Source organism: Pristiophorus japonicus, chromosome 18, assembly GCF_044704955.1.
Source record: "Pristiophorus japonicus isolate sPriJap1 chromosome 18, sPriJap1.hap1, whole genome shotgun sequence".
Taxonomy (NCBI): domain Eukaryota; kingdom Metazoa; phylum Chordata; class Chondrichthyes; family Pristiophoridae; genus Pristiophorus; species Pristiophorus japonicus.
In genome coordinates, this window is record NC_091994.1 from 52064138 (window position 1) to 52070137 (window position 6000).

General features: G+C 45.4%; 1 protein-coding gene across 3 annotated transcripts in view; it reads right to left on the minus strand.

The window, feature by feature from the left end:
- Positions 1–5636, minus strand: part of LOC139228723 (DNA-binding protein RFX2-like) — a 108171-nt gene extending 102535 nt beyond the window's left edge. For 2 of the 3 annotated variants that reach the window (XM_070860012.1, XM_070860010.1), the window contains exon 1: positions 5550–5636. The gene's annotated coding sequence lies outside the window, so the exon portion shown is untranslated. Of the gene's footprint in view, positions 1–4719; positions 4898–5549 lie in introns of those variants that run through there. The other variant, XM_070860011.1, reaches the window with a different exon arrangement.
- Between the last annotated feature and the right edge of the window lie 364 nt (positions 5637–6000).

The following is a 6000-nucleotide window of genomic DNA, read 5'->3' on the forward strand; positions in this document are numbered from 1 at the left end:
CTCAGTGTTCCCGACATGTTCCCCCACGCCTCACTCCGTGTTACTGACATGTTCCCCCAGGCCCCGCTCAGTGTTCCCGACATTTCAGCCCCGCTCAGTTTTCCCGAGGCCCCGTGAGTACCAAAGCTAACAACCAAAAAAAAACAGACTGTGCATGCGGAACTACTTCCAGTTCATTAGCAGAAGTCAGGTCCTAAAAAATACGGCTTTGCACTGTAATATTAAAAGGTGAACGCAACTGTACACTGAAATAGTACCTCCTCCCCTCCCCCAACAAGTGGTTTCCATTGTGTTAGAAAATATATTCCAATTCAAATGAAAATATAATTAGGCAGCTGGGGTCTTTTAATTCTTTCTCCTCCCCACAGGCTATTTATCTACCTTGAAAACAGTAACTTTTAAAGCCAGGCGATATATAAAAGTACATTCTGATCAAGCACAGTGGTCCTTAGCTTTAAGGGCGAGCCATTATGATAATACAATTATCCATAGCAACAAGCTATCCTGACAAACATTACAGCTGCCTTGCTTACAGTTCATATACTGGGACCAGTTGTATTCTGAAATTTTTTGGCTTGCAAGTCGCAAACCCCTAAAAACAATACCGCACAAAATTTGCCCTAAGTTATTCACATTTTTATGTGCCACGTTGACACACCGTGCCAGAGATTACATATGTAAAAAAATTACTAACAATACCGGTGTCTCCACATTGTTTGCAAGGCAAAGATTTGTTCGGCTCACGCTTACATTTAGAGCCTGTGCAGAGTTGTCAGCACTTGTTATTGCTCGACTGTCTGTGCAAGCCTCATTCAGTCTATACTAAACCCAAAAATGACTGCTTACGCAAATCAGTGTATGCATGGACATAGCACATGGAACAGACTCAAGAGGATAGATTTGGACTTAGCCAAGACAGTCAAGGCTAGCTTCAAACAATAACCACAGGAGTTTAATAATGAATTAAAATAGCAGTACATTGATCCCAATTTAACCACGCAACATAACAGTAGTTATAACATCTTCTACAATCAGATTAGTGTAAATGCAAACTCTAACAGCAAATGAGTCCATGCAGAACTTGCAACACAAAACAATATGGAGGGGCATTGCTTGACCCCAACTCTTCCTTGGGACAAAATTACACAGAGGAATGCCAACCTCGCTCCACGAAAAATCATTTAAATTACAAAAATAAAAAATTAATGGGTGTTAAAATGAAACGTCACAGGACTGGATGTGCACAGAGGAATAATCACCAGAACCTGACCTGAGAATACACTTGTCCAGTTCAAACAAATTTGAGAGACACACAAGTTGTATAACATTTCTATTTATTTTTGGATAAATAAATGGAATTCAGTCGATGCAGTGTATGAGAATTTTTAGAAGGCATTCAAAAAAGGTGTTGTACAAGTGGCTTGTGAGAAAGGTTCAGCCATATGGTGGAAGAGTGCAGCGGCATGGCAGACAGAAAGTTACAGTAAAGGGATGGTTGCTTGGATGAGAGAGGGGGGGGGGGGGGGTTGAAAGTGGTGGACCCCAAGGGCCGGTCCACTTTTGTTCTTGGGAGGAAAAACTATGGAATGGGAATATATACTCAGTCAACAGATACTGAGAAATTGGAATACCTAGGGTTTCAAAGACATCATTCCTTCAAATATGAGTGCAGCTAGGTGAAGACATAAAAAATAAATTACATTTTAAATTTTATAAAAAGGGGCTTAGAGCCCAAGACTAAAGTAATCTGTACAAACAATATTAAGGCCACAGTTGGAGTATTGTCTGTAGTATTTGGTCCAGATTGGACATTAAAGCCGGAGAGAGCATACAGCGTAGATTCACCAGGTTGGTGCTAAATTGATTTCACGTGAGACCCAACCAGCAAAGTGAAGAGACTATTATCTCACCAGTCTGGGTTGAATTCAACTCTAATTCCCCATTCAGGAGAGGCCAGTGTCAAACCCACACTGTCACCATCTCATTTTTAGCTGACAGATTGTCATTGATGGAATCCCAATGATGGCGATCAATGTAAATTAAAACAAACAAGCAGACTTATTTATTCCTGTACTGTGCCAACGGTATAGGTTCCAGTGTCCCAATCGGAGCTGCAACCAGTGAGGACAAGGCCTGCAGTGTCCCAGCTGGGGAAGGGGTGAGGGGGAACAAGAGTCACGCCCAAGGTGGTCAGGGCACAAACCTCCAGTAATCATGGGCACAGCCATTGGGGGGAGGAAAAAGAGGACGCACCCTTGTGCCCAGATTTTGTTGACATGTCCTTACCTCCCCACTGCTCCAAAGCCCCAATGCCTCCCACCCCTTACTCTGTGATTCCATCTCTGCCCACCGTCCATACCACAGAAATGTGAGGTAAAGTGAAAAAGAACATTGTAGAAACTTGGGGAGGTTTCCAAACAAGCCAAGAATAAAAGCAAACATCTAATTGAGATAACCGTTTAAAACAACATTTACATGATTTAAACATTTACCCCAATAAAAGGACAAGATTCAGGAGGCACACTCGCTTCCAACAATCAAGCCTCAAGTTCCCCGGTTACCTCAGGTTAAGTTTAGAATCATTTTAATAGCTGGCAAGACTCGATATCCAAGAATACTTCAAAAGAAAATTTTGTACACAACTAGTCAATCTCAAACTTAAATTTTACATTTGAAAATTTGGGTGGAATTTCAAATTGTTGCATATTTTGACAATTGGGAGTTCAGATTATAATTATTTCTGGCATTCTGAGTTGATATCCTGGGTGGCAATTGGAAATGCCTCTCTGTACCCGGGAGTCGACAACTAAGGTACATTAATGGAATATGAATGTATGTTTGGGATGCATATGAATCGTTTCAGCTTGAAATGATTAAATCAAAAGGTTAAAAAAAACTGGCTGCTCACATGTGCCAGGACTCTTTGTGTGAACCCAGTCATCAGCATTGAACAGACGATTGTACTCAGACCCCAGGGAGACTTGAGTGACTGGTCGCCCAGTGCACCAGCATGCTTCCACATTAGAGGGTTTATGGGCTCTTAACTTCCTTTAATACCAATGTTGGCTGTTCAGCAGCAGGCACATGCATTCACTCATGACATTCAGCTATCATTTCTTTCTTGCAATTTGAAAAGATCTACACATTTTCTCATCACTATTAAGCACCAAAGTTTAGACTTTGACAGACAAGATGCTTCATGCACAGATTTTCACATTGAACACCTGTATTAATCCCATCTTTTGACTTTTAGGCTAAGCAGAAGAGAATGCAGGCTGTTCCCACTACTGCAGTTCTCAGTCAGGTAAGCCCCACCAAAGGCTACCACTGGATACAGCCAGTGGCTTCACTCACTGCTCTGAGCATTCGAAAAAACACTCGAAAAAAAGCAGGTTTTTAAGTATCCAGGTATTTTTGGTACAACATTTTCTGGTGCATGTAATGCAGAAAGAGCTCCTCAGGTAACGATATTGAAGTATTAGGACACTAGACGTGTACTAACCAGGTACCAGAGTTAACAGCAGCTGAGAGACTGAGTTCATTGTCACCAGCCCTGCTTGATTATACCAGAACCTGATAAACATTGATACAAAACAAAATAATTCACAAAATTTCAGAGCTGGTACTGAGGAATGCCAGAGTTCAATTTAACTAGATAATGAACGGCTTTAGGTATGTTGTTTCGCAATGAAATGCAAGCAAGCTCATCAAGTAACTGATGATAAAATGTCACAGCCAAAAACTATTATTCTTCCTACTCTTTCATCTGGCATTGAGCTTTTGTGTTTTCTCATTTGCACGAGGATAGAGATCTTCCATTTGAAAATATTGCATCATAGAAACCTTTCACCAATCAGATTACAGAACCAGAGACTATCGTCCTTTTAACCATAGCAACCGTTCTGAAACTGACCAAGCCAACTCCATTGTTATTACATGGCATAATAGGATTTTTACTGGCATTTTGGGCTTTGCATGACACGATCCCATAACTCCACAAAAATGAGCGGCCTTGCCACAACCAATCCCATTCATGAATTCCAACAAATGTGATCCTCAAATCCACCATCCCTTCTGCCTGTCCATTCAACCAAGCGGATTCCAGATCCACATCACAAATTTCAGACCACCTCTGAAAAGTATCCAATTCTATTCAACTGTAAACCATTTCAGAGCCACTTGACCCTCAGCCATCCCACTAAAGACCATAATAAATGTTTCACATTTAAAAATCACAAACTATCCTTAAACTTCATTCTTCCCTCCTCATCCCCCTAACACTCACCTCAACACCATTAGCAGCTGCATACCCACATATTCTCTCTCACTCCAACAGCCCACAGCAGCACTGAGCCTACCGACAGAACAAGGTCCAGTGCAGCACGGGCACGCAGCATCAAGAGGGAGAAACATTGCCTGGTAACCAAGGAATGTCACTGCTCTAAATAAATACCTTTCAATATACCATTTTTAAGCAATCATTGTCAAGCATGCCGTTTATTCCCAAAATCTCTAAATATAGCAGCTGATTTTCTGTTTACAATTGCATAATATTCCTCTCCTCATAAAACACTGCACCCTGTGACATAACTTGAGAATGCCCCAGCAGATCCACTAGTTTTATATAAAAGTTTTTGCAGCACCTGTTGGATTTTGTATAAAGCATAAACAAATCACGACTAAACAATTACCCAAATAAAAACAAAGCGAGGAACACACCATTATCTGAGGTAACTTGGTCAGGCTGTTGAGGTAACAAAGCCAATCTAGGAGAAACCTCAGAACAATTAGTCAGTCTGTAGATTACCTCGGGGCTTATTTAAACCACTTCCTCATATTGCACTTGATGGGGCAAGCAGCCTAAGGTTGGAATCATATTGCAGAATTACCGAGCAGAGATATGGCGTTAGCCCACAATCAGTCGGTCTGGACATCCCCAGGAACTTCAATGGCTGCAAATGCCACTTGCACAGACAGCAGACACCAGCCCACCTTGCTCACACACATCTTCTATTATCCGGTGTGAGGGATACAATACACCGAGGGCAGGTGGAGCATTGGGAGAGGGAGACCCGCCTGGAAACCACACACACACGGAGGACCCATTGCACGCCAGCCGCCTGCTCTCCCTGATCAGGCCGGGCCGGGCTCGGTGTGCTCGGGCTCTGGCTGCAGCAGCCGGCCGCTCTCTCTCTCATGGAGCCCCGGGGAGACGCTCGCAGGGTCTGCGGGCCCGGCTTCGCTCGGTTACACCACAAGCCGCCCTCCGGCCGGGCAACGATATACGAGCAGCGGGCGGACAGGGAGAGCTGTGGAGAGGGCCCGGGGCCTGAGGCCCAGCACCGAGGCCCCAGCGGGCCCGCCCGACCAACCCTCCCCAGCTCAGGCCGCCATTTTGCGGCGGTCGCGGTAAACAGAGCGCCGGGCCGCACATGGCCCCCCTGGGGGTGGGGGACAGGGAGACGGACAGCCCGCCGCGACCCGAGCCCCTCACACAGCGGGCGGGAAGGGAAGCCTGGGCCTCGCTGTCACTGGGAAGCGGTGCTCACCTTGCTGCGGGCCCGAGCTGTTGGTGGGTAACAGTCTCCACGGCTACCGTGACTATGGCGTTTATTCTCAAGGCAACTGTTGCTACCGATCGCTACCCGCGTCATCGGCTGCCCGGCGACCCCGCCCCTCGCGCACCGACGCCTCCCCCCGTTGGCTGTGCGCCGTGCGTCGCGCGCGGTTGCCGGCCTCTCTTTGGCTGCACGAGCCGTCAATCAAACTAACGTCACACAGCTTCCTGTAACTGGGACGCCGTGCCCTGCGCGTTGATTGGCCGCATGAAAACGTCACTGTCCTAGCAACGCATTCCGATTGCGCGTTATTGTTGTCACTCAGGCTTTGTCTATATTAGGCTTTCCTGTGTGGGCTGGTGAGGAGGTTGGAGGGCAACTTCAGAACTGCAACTGTTTACATCTGTTTATCAACACAGCAAACACCTCACACTGCCTGCAC